At 37.3% G+C, this 21457-nt stretch overlaps 1 protein-coding gene across 1 annotated transcript in view; it reads right to left on the bottom strand.

Annotated features, from left to right (window-relative positions):
- Positions 1-6900: 6900 nt before the first annotated feature.
- The window catches only part of LOC122811801 (twist-related protein 2-like), a 221567-nt gene continuing 207010 nt past the window's right edge, over positions 6901-21457 (bottom strand). Inside the window, exon 2 of the mRNA XM_044083870.1 lies at positions 6901-9492. The gene's annotated coding sequence lies outside the window, so the exon portion shown is untranslated. The remainder of the gene's footprint in view (positions 9493-21457) is intronic.

Here is a 21457-nt window from a genome sequence, read left to right as displayed (position 1 = left end):
ACGAGCCTAGCCAAGTTTTACCCTTATTTCCAGGATCAGCACCTAATGCCTGTGTCTGAGAGGGACACAGGTGGAACTCCCGTGGTGAATTTACAGTTACCCATCCAATCGTCCATATTGCGTTTGAAGAGGGCCAATGAGGTGCTTTGTTTGACATGAAGTGGGAGTCTGTACTCCTGTGAGCTACAGAAGACCAATGAGAAATTGTATACTTCAAAATAAGCACAAATTATTAGCAGGACAGATACGATTTATGCTATGTAACAAGTGAGAGCATGTCCTTCTGATAGGTTAAACTGTGTAGTAATAGCTGATATAAATTAGTTTAACCTGATGAAGCCTCATGTATAGAGGGAATTGTTTTTTCTTCATTATAATAAATAAGTTGCATTGTCACTTTGAATTTTTTGTTTGGTTTTAATTGTTTATTTGCCATATATTACTCTATATTGCGTTAACTTTTTGTTTGTTTATAGAGGGTTAATTTCAGAAATTTTTAAGTCTGCCTCATTGATGTGGCAAAATCAAACACCAAAGATAGGACTCTCTGAACCTTTCATGATAGATAAAAATGGTTCCTGGGAGACAATAACTGCTGAGATTTTGATCCATGTATCACTGAATATGACAAGTTGGTCATCTGAGCAGAGTGTTGCAGCATTCAAGTCTGCGCAGCCAAAATCTTGAAAAATTATCTGGAAGGTTGTATTTGTCCATGTATCTAAGAGGAGGTAGGTATAACAATCATCAAATGTATAAAGTCCTGATGAGCAGCATAGAGCCCACACCTATAGGTGTTTGGGGTCTTAATGGAGAGATGAAAAGTCAGCAAGCAAAGAAGAGGAGTAGTGCTGAAACTGAATTCATCCTCAAGTCTTGGTGAGTACCTTTGCGAGGTGGACCCTGTTTTCACAAAATCTCACCAAGGCGACACTGATATATAGACTGTATTTATATAGCATATATCATGGAGAGAAGTAGTTCAAAATTAAAAGAGATAGCTGGGTGCACAACACCCAGGATAAAAAAGTGCCCAATCCTGGTAGGTGCACTGGTGCCAGGACTGGAAAAAATGAGAGTGTAGAATCCTCAAGATATGGAAACATTCCTACACTGGGGCCAGGCCAGGCCCAGGGAGAGGATGGCCCCCCCTGCTGTAAAAGGAAGTAACAGTCCACAAAAATCACAAAAACTGACAGGCCAAAGAAGAGCCATAAAGACGATATAGTGGACTATTGAGGATAAGAAATAAATTATGTATTGTTACTATTATGCAAAAAGCACAGAATTTCCAGACACAAGATATATAAAATGATTAAGAGAGAAATTAGAGGAAAGAAAAATACTTCCGCAAGAAAAACTGTCAGAAGCTTCAAATGAAAATTTGCGTTCACTAATACAGCAGATTTGCGAAAAACAGTATATAGATCAAGAAACTTTGATTTGTTTGGAAAAAGAAGAATCTGAGGAAGTACTAAAATATAAACAACAAAACCTTGAGATATTTGAACAATATAAAAAAGAAATATGGACATGGGAAAGAAAGAGAGATTTGATATGGTGCAATATTTATGCAAAGGAGAAAATCAAATTAATCAATATAACGAAGGCAGCCTCAAAGATATTCAAAGAGAAATACAGGCAAAGCCATCTGGATATAGAAATTTTTACAATAAAAAAAATAATATCATAAATATGGAATGTAGAAAAGAAGATTAGTAAAGCAGAAGTTAAAAAAATAGAAGTTGAAGTTATGGAGTACCTGCGAAGTGAAAGATTTGGTGTAGAAAGTCTAATACAGATTATATCAAAGCATAATTGATTGATTCCCCAAAGTAAGGAGAAACAGGAGGATCAGGAAACATTTGAAGAGGAAATATGGACATGGGAAAGAAAAAGAGAACTAATACGGTGTAATATTTATGCAAAGGAAAAAGTAAAACTAACCAATACAAAAAGAGCTGCACCAAAGATATTTGAAGAGAAATATAGGTAAAGGAATCCAGATATGGAAAAGTTTACAATACAAAATATAAGAAGACAAAGGGGAAAAGCAGAAAATGAGATTAGTAATGGAGAAGTTAAAGAAATAGAAACTGAGGTTATGGAGAACCTGCAAAGTGAAGGATTCAGTGTAGAAAATCGAATGCAGAAAGCACCGCAACAGGCTAGAGCAATGGATATCCAAATTAAGGGGAAACTAGTGAAACAGGAAGCAATTGGTCAGGTGCCATATCAAGATATTTTCGAGCCTTCCACAGGAAATCAGTATAAGCATCCACTTGAACCTAGACAGCAAGGAAAGGAACAGGAAACTGTGGAAACTCTGATGCAGTCAATGTTGAATAGTGATAGGCCTGTGAGTTCCCATATAACAGAAGAACAGATGACACAGGATGACATTGAAGAGAAGGTGCCACAGGAAGATGCTATAGAACTTTCTATAGAATGCACACAGGAAATGGAAAACAAGAGATGTCCTCAGTTTGGAAGAAAACGAACTAAGGGAAGAGTTACTTGAGTTAATAGACATGGATAGATATATTAAGATCAATGAGAGAAAACAACTGCAGAAGGTCAATAAAACCCAGAAAGTCAGAAGTCTGATAAAACAAATGAATGCAGTAATTAGAACTGTCCATAGAGATCCATGTGATATAACAGAAGTAAACAGTATATATTACTGTGCAGCTAAACTAATAACTGATAAAGTTCTACCACAAGAACACAGGGCAGTGAGGGAAAGGAAGGGGAGAAATCGAATACCATCATGGAAATATTGAATAGAGAAAACTATAAAGCAATTAAGACAAGAAGTATCACTCTTAAAAGGATATAGAAGAGGCAATAGATTAACAAATACTAAAAAAGATAGATGTGATTAAAGCAATGAACAGTATTCAAACAGACCAGGATCTATCATGCACTATCGCAAATGACAAACTAAAAATGTCAGCAGAAGCGGAAAAACGTAGAAGATACACAGTTAAATATAAAGGAAGAGTAGAAAATAAGCAATGTATTGATGACCCAAAAAAGTTTTATAGAGAATTGGGAAATAAGGTAAAAGGAATTGAAAGACTGCCAAAAAAAAGAGGAAGTAGATACATTTTGGAGAAGTATCTATGAAGATCCTGCGGAACATAACAATGATGCTAAATGGATAGAAAAAGTAAAAGAAAGAATAAGAAGTTTAAAGGTGCAGGATGTGAAATGGGATAAAGTAACAGCCAGAGAGATTGAGACAAAGTTAAGAAAAGCCTCTAATTGGAAAACCCCAGGCCCAGATGCAGTACCTAACTTTTTGGTTAAAAGTATTAACATATTTACACGATGATTTAGCCATGCGTAAAAACTATTTATATGCACACCCCGAACAGACACCAGCCTGGCTAACAACAGACAAAACAATGCTCCTTCTTAAGTGAGAACCTGCTAACTACTCTAAAAATTATAGACCAATAACTTACCTTCTGACGACATATAAACTGGGAATTGATGCTGACAGAGTATATAGTCATTTATAAGAAAACTCAATTATGGCAGTAGAACAAAAGGGCAATAAAAGAAAGTCATATGGAATAAAGGATAATTTGTTGTTAAATAAAGTCATACTGAAGAACTGTAAAAAGGGGAAGAATTTAAGTATGGCATGGATTGACTATAAAAAAGCATTTGATTAGTATCCCACATTCATGGGTAAAAAAAGTGCTTAAAAATGTGTAAGATACACCCTACACTGACTGACTACATTACAGTGACCATGAAACAGTGGCAGACCACTTTGCAATTAAGCCATAATAAAGGACAGATTATTATCCCAGGGATAAAAATTCAAAGGGGGATATTCCAGGGTCACTCTGTGTCACCATTGCTATTCTGCCTTGCCATTATCCCATTAAGTTGTTTACTTAACAACTTAGGCCATGACTACAATTTGGCTCCTAAAAACAACAAAGTGTAAAGACTTCTCGGCTTCTCTTTGTCAATGATTTAAAACTGTATAGCTCATCAGATGAGGAACTGAAAGCACAGCTGCAGGTTGTTAAAACTTTTTCCGATAATATAAGAATGTCATTTGGTCTTGATAAGTGTGCAAAAGCAATCTTTAAAGCAGGAAAACTGCAGCACAAGGAAAACATCAGTTTGGGACAATAATGTGACATAAAAGAACTTGAACAAGAGGGAGTGTATAAATATTTTGGAATTGATGAAGGATCAAGAATAAAACATGAACAAATGTGAATAAAACTCAGTAAGGAATATTTTAGAATACTTAAATTAATTCTGAAAACAGCGTTGACATCTAGGAGCAAAATCCAGGCTATAAACCAATTTGCTCTTCCTGTCCTAACTTACAGTTTTGGAGTGATTGACTGGCCCCAAAACGTGTTGGATAGATTAGATAGGAAAACAAGAAGGATGCTTCATGCTCACCAAATGATTTATAAAATTCAGTGTATACCAAGATTATATCTTCCCCATTCCAAAGGATGAATGGGCCTCCTTGAAATTGATTACATGTACAGATCTGCAATCAAAGACCTAAATGTAGTGAAAGTCTTGAAACATGAGGAGAATAAATCTAAGATGACTTCTCTGCTTAATTTAGCAGAAGCATATTGGCATCAAGCAAGAATGGAAATCAAACCAGAAGTAGATAAAAATCAGGCAGCAACTGAATGTGCCAAAAAACAAAAGAAAGAATATAAGGTGAAGGACCAGATGAGAAGGCAAGAAATGTGGAAAAAGCCTAAATATAGTTGCAAGTATAGAAAACTTCTGGAAGAACCTCATGTTGATCAGGAACTAACACAGGAATGGTTAAGGAGAGGCGAATTCAAACCAAGAGATGAAAGGTTAATGTTGGCAGCCCAAGATAGTGGGCTACGTACACTCTGGTTTACTAAGTCCATTGAACATGTGGGAGAAACAGACAGATGTAGGTTTTGTAAAACCAAATTGGAAACAGTCGCATACCTAGTTGCTGGTTGCGACACACTAATGGCAGAAGGACTGTATACTGAAAGGTATAATAATGTGGCAAGACTGTTGCACTGGGGATTATGCAAACATTATGATATTTAAGTGGCTGAAAAACACTGGAAACATGAGCCACAAAACATCATAGAAAATGATGAAGGTTATATCACATGGGATCACCCATTACCAACAGTTCAAAAGATAGATGCTAGAAAACCAGATATAGTGGTCCAAGAAAGAAAGACAAAAGTAGCATTGACCACTGAAATCGCCACACCCAGTGACTACAGTGTCTTATGTACAGAGTGACACAAAGTCATAAAATACCAGGATCTGTAGGCAGAAATGAAAGCAGTGTGGAAGAAAGATACCCAGACAGTTCCAATAGTAGTAGGAGCAATGGGTCTTATAAAAAATAATCTACAATTGTGTTTAGATATGTTACCAATCCATGTAACCCCATACGAATTGCAGAAGAAGTCATTACTAGGCACATTGCGGGTGCTGCAAAGAGCACTTTTGGCTGACATCAAGGATTGAAGCAATACTAATTTCATGAACTTTAATCGTACTTTGACTTAGGAATGGGGTCCATTCCCATCATGGTATTAGAAACCCAAACGATTTGGAGAAATTTAAAAAAAAAGTAGGCATTAGTCCATGCCTCATCCTGATTTATAAGTGGAAAGACAATAATGTTATTAGAGCTACAATGGGCATTCATTTTAATAATCATCAACATAGTACAAGGAACAATGATGTATTTGTTGCAGTGCCAAGAGTAAATACGGACTGAAAGAAGAACATATTTCAGACACGATCAGACTGTTGTGGAATTCTCTTCCACTGAGAATTAGAAATGTAGAGAGTTTGCAGGTAATGCATGAGGCTACTGTAATGATCCCATATGTTTAGGTGGCAAGCTCTTAGAAGTCCTTAAGTAGGACTTTAACTCATTCCCCCCAAAAAGAGCTCTGTTAATTTGTACAATAACTTCCAAAGGACAGAGCCTAAACTTTTCATAGAATCTAATTATGTCCTCATGTTTTAAACAACTGTTAATATATCTGGAACCATAAGGATTACTAAATAAGTGTAAACGGCAAACTCTTCAGCGCAAACCATTTTTATAGTGGTAGTATTCTTTACGTTCTAGGCTTTAAACTTGATTTCATAAGTCACAGTACGCACATCAACAATTAAGTTTGTAATACTTAATAACAACTTACAATATCTCGGCAACCACTCAAGTTATACACATACTGTTAGTAGCATTTTGTTCATCCAGCTGAGAGCTTTCATATGAGGCTAAGCAGTTCTGTCTGTGCAACTTGTTTGTCAAGATATTTAGAAAAATATGACATTCTGACAAAATAAACAAATACTATATGAATAACACATTTTTTTTACCTGCACTAGACAGAATCCAAATATCAACACAGGTGTTTTTGATATTGTGAGATATTTAAGATGAAATATTTTAATAGTTTGTATGTAGCATGGTTTTGAAATTATTAATGCAAATATGAGTAAGCAATATTTGACACCTAGAGGCGTCAGTAGGATATAACTGCAATAACATCTACACGTATCACCTGGCTGCAAATGACTTAAGTTTGGTGCTATATACATTGAACATTGAACATTGAGCACTGACATCCCATTCACCAGCATAGCACAATTTCTCTTACCTGTCTACCAGCCAAGAACTCGGACTCAGAAAACCACAGCTTTCAAATTTCTCCTGGTGAGCTGTAATTCAATTAATCATGTTCTGACCTGAAAAAACAGTCCTGATTCCTTATAAGTAACAGAAACCTGGCTGCTGTATCATGCCTAATTGACTTCCTTAAAGATGTGATTTACACTATTCTCTGCAGTTTATTTTTTACAAAATCTGCATAAATGACAATATAGTTGCAGTCAAATAAAAGAAAGTTTATTAAAAACACTAACACTTTGCAGATGAATATACAAACAATGCATAGTGCTGGGGGCTCTCAGATAGTGGTATATAGCAAGAGGGCATTCATAACTTATCACAGAAATCTCTGCATTTTTTTATTAGTTCACTAGCAAAGACCTTTCAAGTCATTTTGTTTTGTTTCTTTAAATAATTCTTAAGGCTTTTTGTTACATTGCTGTACATTTCCTTTTTTCATTGGCACTGCCATTACTTTGAATATAAAGTCAGGAAGGCAGACTGATGCTGTCTTGTGTCTACATTCATTGTTGTCTGAAACAGAAATGACAAACTAGAGCTGTGAACGTCTTTAATGCAAAAGGCAATCTTGATTCAGAATTTAGTCTTAATATGCAACAGAAAAAGTCAGAATTTTATTTACAGTCAACCTGTTGTACTGTAACTTTTCTAACACATTAAATCCATCTGCCATACATTACCCAAATTTACCATTTCTTCACATCACTTGCTACTATATTTAATACGAAGAATATTTCAAGTGGAAATGTGCACTGATTTGTTTTTGCACTCAAAACACCATAATTAATTTTTTTTCCACAATAAGCAAAGCTTTCTCATATCACCCCTTAGGGCTAAAGGTACTTTATTTTGCTCAGTCCCTGTCAAAGTATACTTCCAAATGTGTACCATCAGAAGCATAAAATAAATCTATACAGCCTCCCCCTCCCAATGTCATCACGTTGCTGCAGTTTCATACACTATCTCTGTGATTTAGGCTGTTTATTTGCTCTGCATTCTATACAATACTGCCATATTCAGTACCACCATGCCTCTCAGCCTATTAGCGCGAGTTCTGGATAGCTGAGCAGTATGAGTGTACCTTTTTCTTATCCTCTCTCTTGTGCACTATTGTTCTCTGTGCCTCCCAATTCTAGTTTACCCTGCCTACCTCATCTATTTATGTCACTCTTGCCACTGGACCTTTTGTTGACATCCTGCCCTGGTCTGCAGAGCTCTCAGTTTTTATTATAACCTGTTCTGTCATACATTTTGTTCATCTTACATTATTCTGGCCTCCTTCATGTTACTAGATTTGTTCTGTAGTCTCCTACCTATTTCATCCTGCATTATTACTGCCTTTTATCCTATTGTATCCAGTTATGTAATACGCTACACTAGTATGTCTGGTCCTGCTCTACGTTATTAAATACTAAGGGTTAGTCGAACACTAAACAATAATACAACTGGAGTATTTTTAAAAAGACTGACCTTTCCCAGATGTCTTTATCTTGTCTCATGGTGTAGGGTGGCTTTGACAGTTTTGTCAGGAAGCTTGAGGAAGTGAATCCCAGAGTGGTGTTGTCATACATAACAGTCTATGTACGACCACAGCTTAGCTATAGTGTTGTTCTCATATTCCAGTATGCATTGCCAACTGGTGATGTGCAGGGACATTGAAAGGAATACCATGCTAATTAATGTCTGAGTCAAGGTCTTTGGGGAAGGATGTGTGAATCTGGCTAAGTGCAGTCTTGGAGTGGCTTACATTTTATGAGATATGAAGGAGAGTATAGACATCTACCCCTCTTAATGGGCAGCTACCCCCTCCAAGTCACAGTGTGTAGGGAAAATGGATAAGTTAGTGAAGTTTATTTTATGTTTTAGTAAGGGAACTTTTTCTGACAAATGTTTGTCAGTGAAAGGTATGTGTTTGACTTGTACAATACATTTACAGTCTATGTACATGTCATTTGTCTCACTGTTCTGCCTTGCTGAACTCTGCTTATACTATTATATAATATTATATACTGTTTCATACTCTTTCCTGCACTCCATAGTCCTATACTGTCATGTAGTGTCAGGTCCTGTCCACATCACATCTCCTAGTGTATCAAAGTGTTTTCTCAAGTGATCAGCAAACTCTCCACATAAACTGGGAAGTGAGAAAGTGTCTTTGCAGGATGAAAAAAAAAACATTTAAGGTTGAACTGCTCAGCACATGACAAGGAGCATTTGTCTAACATCTCGAAATCCAAAGTATAGAAACATTGTTTTGCATTCTTCTAATTTTATAACAAATGAACTGCACCAGAGCCTGCAAAATAATGTGATGTAAAATATTTTTTTTTGCCTTAAGTGGTTATGTATTCAGCAACATATACAGCAACAGACTGTAAATGTTTAAAGTACATTTACAGCATTTTACACAAGTACAGTATGGAAAGGAATAAACAGCAAGTATAATGATAGCGAAAGCATGCAGTTTTAAATGTTCATGTTCTCTTCTACTCAACAATAAATATTTTTCTAATATTTTTATACAAGTCTCTCCAAGATGAAGGCAATCACATTTTTTATGCTGCTTTGCTATATACGATTGTAGAGTTGTTCCAGTTAATTCAGCAAATTGCTGGTGATCAGCAGAAATTTCTTTCTTGAAGTTTCTCATTTCAGAAGATTTGTTTGGAGTGAAAACGGTTGTGCATAGGATTTCTGAATATTCTTCACCCTGGAGAGATAGGAAAGAGACCTTCTGGTTTCTCAGAGCACCAGGCCCTAAGAGGGTCCAAGTGGTATTTGATCACCTGTGAAAAGAAAAGACAAGGCATATGATGCATACATGCACAGTAATTAGCTTATTTTATTTCTTTGTATTTATCTATTTGGTAAGCATGTAGAATGGCTTGTCCAAAAATTATCTGGCCACAAGGGTAATATAACAGTATGCACAGCATATTACAGTATCCATATGTACAATATACTCCAGTATCAATGCTGAAATGATATAATGGTCAGAATATGGGTAATGGGTTAAAGCATCATACTCTATGAAAGTTGTGCACTGATTTCAATACAGAAATACATTTTCTTCTACATTATTATTACTCAGCTTTTTATAGCTTGTACTATAATCTGTAGAATTTGAGTAGGTAGGTCTGGGTGACAAACTGAACTGTAGTTTGTCCAGCAACTTCAGACTGACTCAAAAATTAAAGGGAAACAAGGGTGTCATTCAAGATAACAAAAGATTTTTAAAGCTTTGCCTACCAGTGCTAATAACAGTAACAGTGTATACAATAACTCATCTTATATTTTATCAAAGGGTAAGCAATCAGTGTTAAACAAGGATCTTAATTTCTGATGCTCTTAAAAGATGCACATGTCTGAACTGATTTTTCATTTACTATTCCTTACCAGAAAAAAATTAATTTAAAGCTTACATTTAGAAATGATAAAACATGTTACTGACATTAATACTTTTAAAAAGATATCTGTTTTTATACATGAAAACAGTGAGAAGGAATTGTTTGAAACATGATGTGAGGTGTGACTGTGGGCTTTAGAAAAGTCAATTTTCAAGTTTAAAGATGATCTGTCTGAGTACTAGATCCAGTATGTTTGAACCTCAGGTTGGAATATGAGTTTAAAGATGATCTGTCTGAGTACTAGATCCAGTATGTTTGAACTTCAGGTTGGAATATGAGTTTAAAGATGATCTGTCTGAGTACTAAATCCAGTATGTTTGAACCTCAGGTTGCAATATGAGCTTAAAGATGATCTGTCTGAGTACTAGATCCAGTGTGTTTGAACCTCAAGTTGGAATATGATCTATCTGGTCAAGGATACTTGTGTTAATAAAGTCCAGGAAACACTGTCCCTTTGAGTTTGATGCAGTGTATGTTCCCCATTGTAGAGATGGGTATGAATAGGGTACTTGGTTAGATACTGAGTATCTCCAGTAGGTCTAGGTATGAACTATGATTCCTGGGACATACATGGTAACCTATACTTAGCTAGGATGTGATAAGGGACTTTATCTGTGATGACTTGTACATGGATGAACCCCAGGGCATAATCCTTTTTAACTAGCCTGGAAGTATATTTGTTGCTTTTGTAGATCGAGACACCTCCACCTTTAGACCCTGTCTGTAATGCTGCTGTTGGTCTAAATGTATGAAAGACACTGTAGTCTTGTACTGCCAGAGTACTTTCAGTGCCTTTAAACCATATCTTGTTAAGAGTACTGATGTGTTTATTCTCCAGAGTGAAGGGAGCTTGTAGGGTCTGAACTTTCTTGTTGAGGCTTCTAGTATTGAGCAGTTTTTTTTTTTTTTTTTTTTACAACATCAGAAAATATATAATTTTGACATTGTCTAAACAAATGCTCTAAAGGGGTGGATATGTGGATGAAATTTTAGCCAATATCTGAAAACCCAGGGTGGGACATGTGTATACCATCCTTGACAAAACAACATGATCTGTAAGTCATGTCCTCCCATGCTGACAGATAATGAATCCCTCTAGAATGACACCAGAATCTAAGCCAATTGTTAAAATCAATCAGTTTTTGTTTATACTGTTCTATCATTGTTGATGAAGGTAGCTGCAAAATGCAAGGCACATACCTGTCTGTTACACATATTCAGATAAATCCATAATGTCTATTTTCATATAGTCCAGTGAGGTAAATCTCAGGTCATGTACACCAACATGGACTATGATAGAACCATGTTTGTACGTGGGATGTAGTGCCATGAGTGTGTGCATGATATTGCAAATCCTGGCTCCAGATAAGCAGCTGACCATTATATCATTATTAGTTAGCTTTTGATATCAGTACATGTTTTATGGGGCATTAGTGTGCCATAAAATGGAATCACCAATGACAAGAGTCTTAAGTAAAGAGTTTGCTTGTCCTATGGGGTTCAGTATTGGAGGACCATTGGTTGTAGGCTTATGTGCAGTGCTGGTTGTTGCTTTTGGTATTTGCGATTGTTGAGGATGGGCATTGCTGTTTGTATGCTTAAGAGGTGTTTGAGGTTTGTGAAGGTTTTTTTTTTAAGTGCCTCAGCATAAGATGGCCTACGTGTGTGTTGAGTGGTGTGTGTGTTTTTTGACAACATTGTTTGTAAGCAAGATTTTTGCTTCCAAAGAAGGTGTGTATGTACATCTCTCACATACTGTGTTCATTTCCTTAAGGATTAAATGGTTGTCTGAGAACATGAGACAATGACTACATTGTCTCAATACGCCCATATCTACCAAGTTGGCCAGAGAAAGATTTGTAAATTGCTTATCCATGTTGTCCAGACCTGTATAAGGATGGTCTGTTATGATTTAAGGACTGGGTGTTACAAATGTGTCCTAGGGTGTCTTTTAAGGTTAAGGGGTAGATGTCTGATAGTGCTACAATATGGTATTAGTGCTGCGTGTGTAAACTAGCTACTCTAAGCTTAATTCTGCACAAATGCTTCACTGTGTTACAGGTTACTGTCCTAATATTGTTTTACAAGTAAATTGTACTGTCTAAGTGTTTGCTTCTGTACAGGGCACTGCCAAACATTGCTGTGCAGTGAACAGCTCCATGACAATGCTCCTTATTTATAGCAATCAGAAGAAAAGTTGAAAACTGACTCCTGTGCCCTCTGGCCAATAAATTACTACAGTCTGAGCTCTCTTGGAATGCTTTACAACTCAGAGAGACCAGAAAAATATCTTCTGCTACAAGATAGCTGATCCTGGACTTAATGTAAAAACAAAAAGGACTCTCAAGGCAATTCAACAACAAAGTCTCTGGCTTATGGTTTTCTTATGTTTCTTATGCGTTTCCTAACTCAAATAGACCAGGCCGTCACCTATTACCACTAGATGGAATATCCCAGTCTTCTTAATGTAAAAGTACAAAAAAGATTGCTTCAGAGTGTAATACTACCACAAGAAAACTTAAATTACCTGGTAGAAAATTTTCAAGTATTAGGGACCTTTCCAATTATTTCAAGTGTAAAATCAACAAATAAAGCAAAAATAAAACAGTAGCACTCTAAAACAATTAACTGAAATGCAATATAAAAAACTAAATGTCTTATATGCCAAGGATGGCATATGATTAATTCAGGACCCTCTTCACAGGTTCATAGGTAGGTACTAGGCTATTGGCCCTGGGGCCTATACAAGCCCAGCCAAAAAGGTACCCTGGCTTTTGCCACCCAAGAAAATTATTTTCCTGTGCCACTGTCTAGCAGAGCCTCAGAGGTAATCCCTGGGGTGAATTTCCTATTTCCCATCCAATCATCAAGATTTTTCTTGAAGAGTGCTAATGAGGAGCTTTGTTTGATATAGATAGGTAGTTTATTCAAGAGTATGGGAAGTCTCTGGGACAGGAATCTATCCCTCCAACATGTTCTGTTTATTGTGGTGACAAGGTTTAGGTCCCTAGACTGTGTAGCTCACAGGGATTGGGATTTCTTTAAGTGGAGCATGTCCAACAGCTCTGGGTTTGACATAGTTTTGTATGTTAGGCAGAGATCACCTCTGAGTAGGCGATATGCGACGGAGTAAAGCTGGAGTTTTTTGAGATGGTCTGTGTAGGGCATCTGTTTGAGGCCGGTAATCCTCTTTGTGAGGTATTTCTGTGGCCTTTCCAGTTGTTGTAGATGTCTTGTGAGGTACATACCAAAAGGGGCGTTGTACTCTATAATTACCTTATAATGGGTCTAATGAGTGATGAGTAGAGGGGAACAATGACCTCTTTTTTTCTGGATGAAAAACCTTTTGTGATGAGGTGTGCCACGTAGAAGGATTTCCTGACTACTGTGGCGATGTGATTATCAAAGGAGACACTACTGTCCACCTGTGTCCCAAGGTCTCTTATCACACTTTCAGTGTTAAGTATACTACCGCCTATGTTGTAGTTCATGGGTACAGAGTTTTTACCAAAGGGGATGACAATAAACTTTTTGGCATTGAGCTTGAGGCCATGACTTTGACACCAGGCATCTGTCTCAGTGAGGCCCTTTTGTAGGATGTCCACATCATTAGGAGTTTTGATTATGGTTCCTAGTTTGCAGTCATCTGCGAACTTCATTAGCCAAAGACCTTCTGTGTTAGCCTGTACTTCAGAGAAGTAGATACCAAACAGGAGAGGACCCAGGACTAAACCCTGTGGTACTCCACTTGTCACTGGTTTGAAGTCAGATTTGGAGTCTGCTACTTTCACAGTGTGGGTTCTGTCAGTAAGCCAGTTGGCAACCCATCTTGTGACATAGGGATTTATACCTAGTTTAGTGAGTTTATCTATAATTCCAGAGTGGGGGATGGTGTTGAAAGCCTTGGCAAGATCTAGATAGGCTGTGTGAACCACCTTACCCTTGTCAACGGCTTTGGTGACTGCTTCAAAGAAGTCTATCAGGTTTAGGAGACATGATATGCCTTTTACAAACCCGAACTGGGTGGGGTCCAGAGTTTGGAGATTACCAATGTCTTTGTTTATAAGTTCTATGATAATATGTTCCATGGCCTTGCAGACCAGGCTCGTCAGGCTAATGGGGCGGTAGTTCCCGGGGTCCGTGGTGGCTCCCCCCTTGTGGAGTGGGATAACCGTTGCTGTGCGTCATTCAGCAGGCACAAAGCATGAGGTGAGGCTATGATTGAACATGGTACTTAGATGGGGTGCCAGTTTGTCCTGTAGTTTGTGTAGAATGCAGCCTGGGATGTGTCTGGTCCCATGGATGCTGTGTTCTTGGCTTTGGAGAGTGTGTTTTTTACCTGTGCAGCTGTGATTACAGGAACTTTGCATTCTTCCAGTATAGAGATGGGCTCTTTAGGGGGTGAGAGGGGGGTAAAGTTAGCACTGAACCTATCAGCTAGGATGTTGGCAATATCAGTTGGGTCTGTATATTTAGTGCCATTGTGCTGTAACTCAGAGCTGATCTGTGTGTTGCCATTGAGATTCTTGACATAGCTATAGAATGCTTTGTGGTTGTCTTTAGAATCAGTGGCAATTTTGTTTTCATAACTAGCTTTGGAGGATTTTATCAGGGATTACAGCTTCTTACTGAGGCTGAACAGGGAGCTCCTCCACTCATGGGATTTTACTCTCTTTTGCAACAGTTTCTTCCTTCTGTTGTACAGTTTGTTTATGGCAGGGGACCATCAGATTGGCTTCCTTTTTTTGGAGGATAGCGTATTGGTTCTGTTTGGGATAGCACAATCCATGCACTCATGTAAGTGCTTATGAAGTGCAATTGTGTAGGATTCACTAGTCGTAACTGTATTGTCCATCTGCATGGGTGTCATGAAGTTCACCACTTCTGTCTTAAGAAGCATGAAGTTGGCTTTGGAGAAATTTTTTACCATGGTTTCTTTAATGGGGGGTGGGAGCAGGATGTGGATATCTAGGGTAATTAGCTTATGGTCGGATTGGACCAAATTTGGCATTGACTTCAGGTGTGAAACACCGATCACTCATGTTGGTAATGACTAGATCTAGGATATTGTTGCCCCTGGTGGGGATGTGGATAAGTTGATTCAGGGCATTGGAGTTTATGAATTCCAGAAAGCATTGAGTGAAGGAGTTGGTACATGAGTAGTTTTCCCAGTTAATGGTGGGGTAGTTGAAATCGCCCATTATTAGGGTGTTTGGTTGAACCCTAATATTTTCCAGTACATCAGGAAAAGAGGAGTGGGAATCCTGTGGCATGGTGGGTGATCTGTAGCAAGCTGCAATTTGGATTGCAGTTTTGCCCAGAGTTAGTTGCACTTGGATAATCTCGGCTACATTATGCTGAGCAACTAGCCTGGAGGTGTGGATATCCTTAAGGAATATGGACACACCTCTGCCTTTGGTGTTCCGGTCCAGGTAACATGGCCGAAAAGTGTGGTATGAGTTATAGCCTGGTAGTGCAGGGGTGCTCTCTGGAGCCTTGAACCAGGTCTCAATCACTGCACAGATATCGATGTTCTCCATTTTAAGGAGTGCCTCAAGTGAGTGCATTTTGAGATTTAGACTTCTAGCATTGAGTACCATCACCCTCAGTTTTTGCTTGCCTGTTCCTGTTATGGTGGTGAATTTGTCATTTGAACCTTGCCTAAAAAGGCACTATGGGGCAGCAAGAAACTTAACCAGTATCCGGAATCCCAGGGGTGACAGGTGCAGGCCATCTCTGGCAAAGCATCATGGTCTGTCGACCATGCCATCCTAGGCAGACAGATACTGGATCCGTTTAGAATGGCACCAGAAGCTTAGCCAATTGTTGAAGTCAATCATTTTGTCTTTGTACTGCGGCATCATTCTGGGTGATGGCAGAATGCTACTCAGGGCTAAGATCATACCTGCCTGGGCTACAAGATCAGAGAGCTCTTCCATGTCTCTTTTCATGTAGTCCAGGGAGGTACGTCTCAGGTCATTCACACTAACATGGACAATGACAAAGTCATATTTGTACTTGTTGTGGAGTGACCTGAGTGCATGGGTTATGTGGCGGATCCTGGCACCTGACAGGCAGCTGACAGTAACCTTCTCCTTGTTTAGCCTGGTGAGTGGGACATCAGTGTGCTTGACTATAGAGTTACCTATGACTAGTGTGTTGGATACATTGTTTTGCCTTATTGGCTGTGGTTGAGTGGCACACTGAGTCTGCAGGCTATGTGTCATTTGGGTTGTGTTGGGGGATGGAGGTTGCTTGCATTTCTGCTTTGGAGGTCTCTGGTGCTTAGACAGATTATTATTGAGAGCCTCTGTGAATGTTTTTGTGTTACTATGTGTGGATTTTGGTTGTGTAGATTTAGTGAGACTATATGATGAGTGTGGTGTGGTGCAAGTGTTTACCTTCTTCTCTTGACTGTCAAGTTCAGTCTTGATTAGAGAGAGCTTTACCTCCAGTTTGGCTAGATAAGTGCATCTCTCACAGGTTGTAGTGTTTGGTGGTAGGAGGAGAGGGTTGTCTGTGTACATGAGTCAATTTCTACATTGCCCCAAGATGACCAGACTCATCAGATAGACAGGAGAGAACACTGGGAGCTGACCCTTGGACATGCCTGAATAAAAAACTATTTTCCGCTAGATAAGTGAGGAAAGTGAGTACAAGAGCTGTTTTTCTCTAAGCAAGTGAGGAAAGTAAGTACCAAAACTGTTTTCCACTAGGTAATGAGGAAGGTTGAGTGCTGTAGTAATTAGTAGGTTATTTAGTGCTTACAAGTTCTGAACAAGTGCTGATCACGAATAAGCAAATTCAAGTGCTAAAACTAAGAATCTGTATCTGGACTAAACTAGTTACAGGAAAGGGGGGAAACAAGTGCAAATGCTGGCTTTTAAATCAGAAAGTTGAGAGAGATGGAAAAAACTGCCCAAATGGCCAATAACTACAATTTCTGGGTAAGAACCACTCCTTATGTGATAGATAGGTTACCTAGTGCTTACCACTCCCACTGATAAGCTAGAAGGCTTCCCTCCAACACAGAAAGCTTGGGGGGGGGGGCTCAGAAGCTTACATACAGTTCTAGATACAGCAAATCTGAATCTGGACTACACTAGTTACAGGAAAGGTATTTTATATATATATATATATATATATATATATATATATATATATATATATATATATACAGAAAAGTAGCTAAAACAGCAGTAAAAACAATTCAAATGCAGTGCAAGCTAGCATTCAGAGATAAGTTTTAAAATGACAAACCCATGCTCAAACACTCAAATATAAATAACCCCAAAGAGAGGAAATGACATCACAGTAAATTACCTGACATGTTCTTTTTCATGGTTTATAATAATTACAAGATAAAAAAAAAAAAACATTAGAATTATGCCAATTAATAAATAGTATAACTACATGTTAAAGGTATATAAAAGTAATATAAAAAAAATATAAATAAGAATATAAAAGAAAAATAAAAAGAAATAAAATATTTAGGTAATAAATCCAAATCATTGAGGCAGGTTGAGCAGTACAGGAATCCAATAAAATAGGTAGAAACAAAAAAAAAAAAAGTAAGTAGTTAGTCTTTGCACACTTGAGTATGTAGCAATGTTAGACCAAACAGTTTAAAAAATTCAATTAAATTAAAAATGACTAAAAACAAGTGCAGAAGGAGTCTATTAGGTAGAATCAGGTAAAGAGATGGGACTAGGGGGAGTGTCACAGATCAAATCTACAGTGGGGGCAGGCAACTACAAAAGCCTCCAAATTTTAAACAACAAGACAGGAATAAGGAGGATGGGTAGGGGAATACCAACACCTTCAGCAGAGATCTGAAAAACTATATAGTGAAGCAAAAATAACAGTGCACAACTCTGAAGTCAGCCAGCAATGATATAAAATTAGTCAAACAACAATTACCAGTACACAACTCTGAAGTGCCAGAAAAATATACTCCAGACAGGTTGAAGAGCACTTTGTCAGGACACAGGAAGGCTCCAGCAATGATATGCAGTGATTAGAGTGCGGTGAGGGTGCCATCAGATGGGAAAATGAGCAGGAGACAATCTGAGGTAAGAGCAGTGCTAGTCTGCTATGTGGGCACTCAGTATTATGGCTCTATGGAAAACAGTGGATGGGAAAAGTACTTAAATAGCTTACACAGCAAATAATAGCAATGAAAGACATGAGGGAGGGACTTTGGAAATCAGATTACCATAAGGGGCAGAGGCCAGACACACAGCCAAATCAAGTTGCAAGACTAAAGTCCCAGAGCAAACTAATAAATGCAAGCAGATAACTTTTTTGTCTAAAACAGGAAAAAAGTAGCAGACGAGTACAAAAAATATTACCAAACAGGTTGCTCTAAGCGCAACTTAAAATATTTAAGCAGAAGGCTTTTTTTCTCATTCCATTTTGTTGAAAGCTTGTTACAGTTCAGGGCTTTACACACATCTCCAAGTCTTGCATAAAAGACTTGTGTTTATAACTTGCTTTTCTATTCTCTTCCTGCGATTTGTAAAGAAGACAAGCTTTATATCCATATTATTAAGAATTGTGCATTCAAATGAGTAGAATGTAGGCTTCTGACAAACCCTGGTATCTATCTTAAAGTGCTTGTGTTAAAGAGAAAACACAGGGGGGATGTAATGCCTCTTATTTTGGCCAGCATAGGTGTTAATGAAGTGACAACAAAGATACCTGAAGTTTGTTCAGACATCTTCCAGTCAGAAAATGTGTATTGTTTAATTTAATTGATTCCCATGTTTTATCAAAATAGGGTTATTTAATACAGTGAAAATGGGGACCAGCTGAGGTAAGCATGGTTCTCTTTACCCCAATGTTGTATGATTTTTAGAGTTTGCACATTTAGAGATGCAGGGGACACTGTTTGCATTATTTTTCTTGTAGTGAATGGCCTGTAATATCAAGTACTTTTTCTCTATGGCAAATAGCTGTTTCTGGTAATGCTCATTCACTCTTTATCCACATATTCAGTATTTTTGTTCTGTACTGACATTTTTATTTTGGTGTTCTTGTTAAATACAGAAATTATGGAATGACACGCTGTAAGGTTTCCATCCAGCACTATAAGAACAGCTGCTCAGTGTTGTATGTTTTCATTTGTGTTAACTCACTGCTTGCTGCAGCAAGGTTTACAGGATAACATTTTGGTTTGTGCCACTTTGTCTCTAATCATGAATGAGTACTGATGTTATGACCATTTGTGTATGTAATGGAATCATTTCATGCAGTGAGGTTTGGTTGGTGGGGTGGGGGTGGGGGTATGTGTCAATCATACATAAGGAAAGCATACTACAACTATGATCATGAATCCTCAGTGGATAACTAAGCTGATTTTAGTTCATATTTCAGTTACCGTATGCCTTTAAGTCTTCTCTCCTTTTTGGCAACATTTTTCAAGTTTAAGTCAGCTGATAGAAATCTGTTTGGTAAAAGTAGTATAGTGAATGACTCCAACTGTATGCTCCCATGATCCCCACTGTAAGGGAATGACAAGAAGGGACATTTCACTAATCGCCAAGCTATAAGTCATACAGCTATAAATCAGTTTGAACATGTGATTTTTTTTTGATATTTTATAAATTCCCCAAACAGCAGTTATCCAATTCCTACTGTGGATTTCAAGCACATTAAATTAATTTTGTTGCAAAGTTCCAACAAAACTAGGCATCATGCCCAGTACTTGAGAACAGATACACATTATTCAAGTTTTCGTGCAAAATGTTGACATATAATCATCCCATGTGTTTAAAAGTAACAAAAGTAAGCTTAGTATCTTGCTGGGCTAGCATCATTAATAAAAGGATTGAAGCTAGGTTAAGCCACAGCCTTCTCCAGATTTTTAAAAGCTTCATGCCAAAACTGAATGACAACCACTAATTCTAGGTTATCATTTTTTAGCTTAGAAGTATCCAGATTATCTGCAGAAATAAAACTGAACTAAGTGACTAAAACACAGCTCTTCTTTTTGTATTAGCCTCTGAGATTATTGTTAAAACCTCTGTAGCAATCATTGTGCCTCTGCATTAATCTAAAAAAGAGTCAAGCAGGTGCACTTTTTAATATTATTTTGAATCAAAACATTATTATTTAAAACATTTTAGAGTCTATATTGCACTTGCATTAGTTTGTTACTTAACATCTGAGAAGGATTCTTAAACTCCAAATACTGCTGCACAATAAAAAAGTAGTCATTAACTGAACAGTTACTGTTTTGTGAATAAAGTGTTTTATTTTTTATTTTTTCTGGAGTTACAGTTGTCATATGCATAATAAAACAATTGATAATGTTTTCTGAGGATATTTAATTAAACATTGTTGTAACTTCATTTGGTTATTATGATGTTATTCCATGGAAAACCTGGTTGTCATCACAGGTACTCTTGTTTTTTTCTTTATTATACCCTAGTGCTTTTCCCATCTCTCTTGCCTCATGTTGTGAAAGCCTGCATCATATCCAACCATTGTGTTATTAAACACATACATTTATATTGTACTTTAATCCGCTGTACGTCTTAACCCCACAACCCTCTCCTGAATAGGATTGCTTCTTAGAATTAACAAATTCAGAACAGCCTTAACATGTTGCATTATATTGTCTTTTTCAATATCTGAGCTGATATCACTGGTTATTACTCATGTTTCTGATCTGCAAATCTTCTTCTACCACTTCATCATCTCACTAAATCTCCTCTAACTTTCTACTGACTAAATTTTTCCTATCTACTATGTACAAATGGATATGTCTATACAAATGAATATTATTACATTTTGCACACTGTATCTAGCTGTGTTTTTTGCTTTTTTTTTTATTTACCTTATTTGAGTGTAGTGTTTATGAATATATATATATATGTTTATATGTATTTTGAGCTTTTTTCCCCCAGGACTCTCCAATTGAAGGGTTCCTTCCTTGTGGCCCAATGGGACTAGTAAAACCAACAAAAATAAATAAATAAATAAATAAATAAAAATCTTTTGCTAGCATTTCTTGTGTTACTGACAAAGCCCATGTTTAATACAGCATGGATGACTGTAAAAAATTATTTAGTTAATCTTTATTAGCTAGTTAAATTTTACCTAAAAAGCTCAATTTCAAAAATTCCACAAGAGCTTTTATCTTCTAAAACAACCTGCATGTAGCTGTCGCAGGCTGTGGGAATCAAACTCAAGCTTGTTCAAATGAATTTCATTCACAACTCATTGTCATTGGCCTCTTCTGATAAATACAATTTTTTTTTTTTTTGCTTTCACCAACTGCATTTAATCATGTATACATTTAGACTTGTTTTAAGGGCTCCACAGAGACACAAAATCACAG

The sequence above is a fragment of the Protopterus annectens genome, chromosome 9.part0, assembly GCF_019279795.1.
Source record: "Protopterus annectens isolate FY-2018-M chromosome 9.part0, PAN1.0, whole genome shotgun sequence".
Classification (NCBI taxonomy): domain Eukaryota; kingdom Metazoa; phylum Chordata; order Ceratodontiformes; family Protopteridae; genus Protopterus; species Protopterus annectens.
This window is presented reverse-complemented; position numbering and strand designations above follow the sequence as displayed.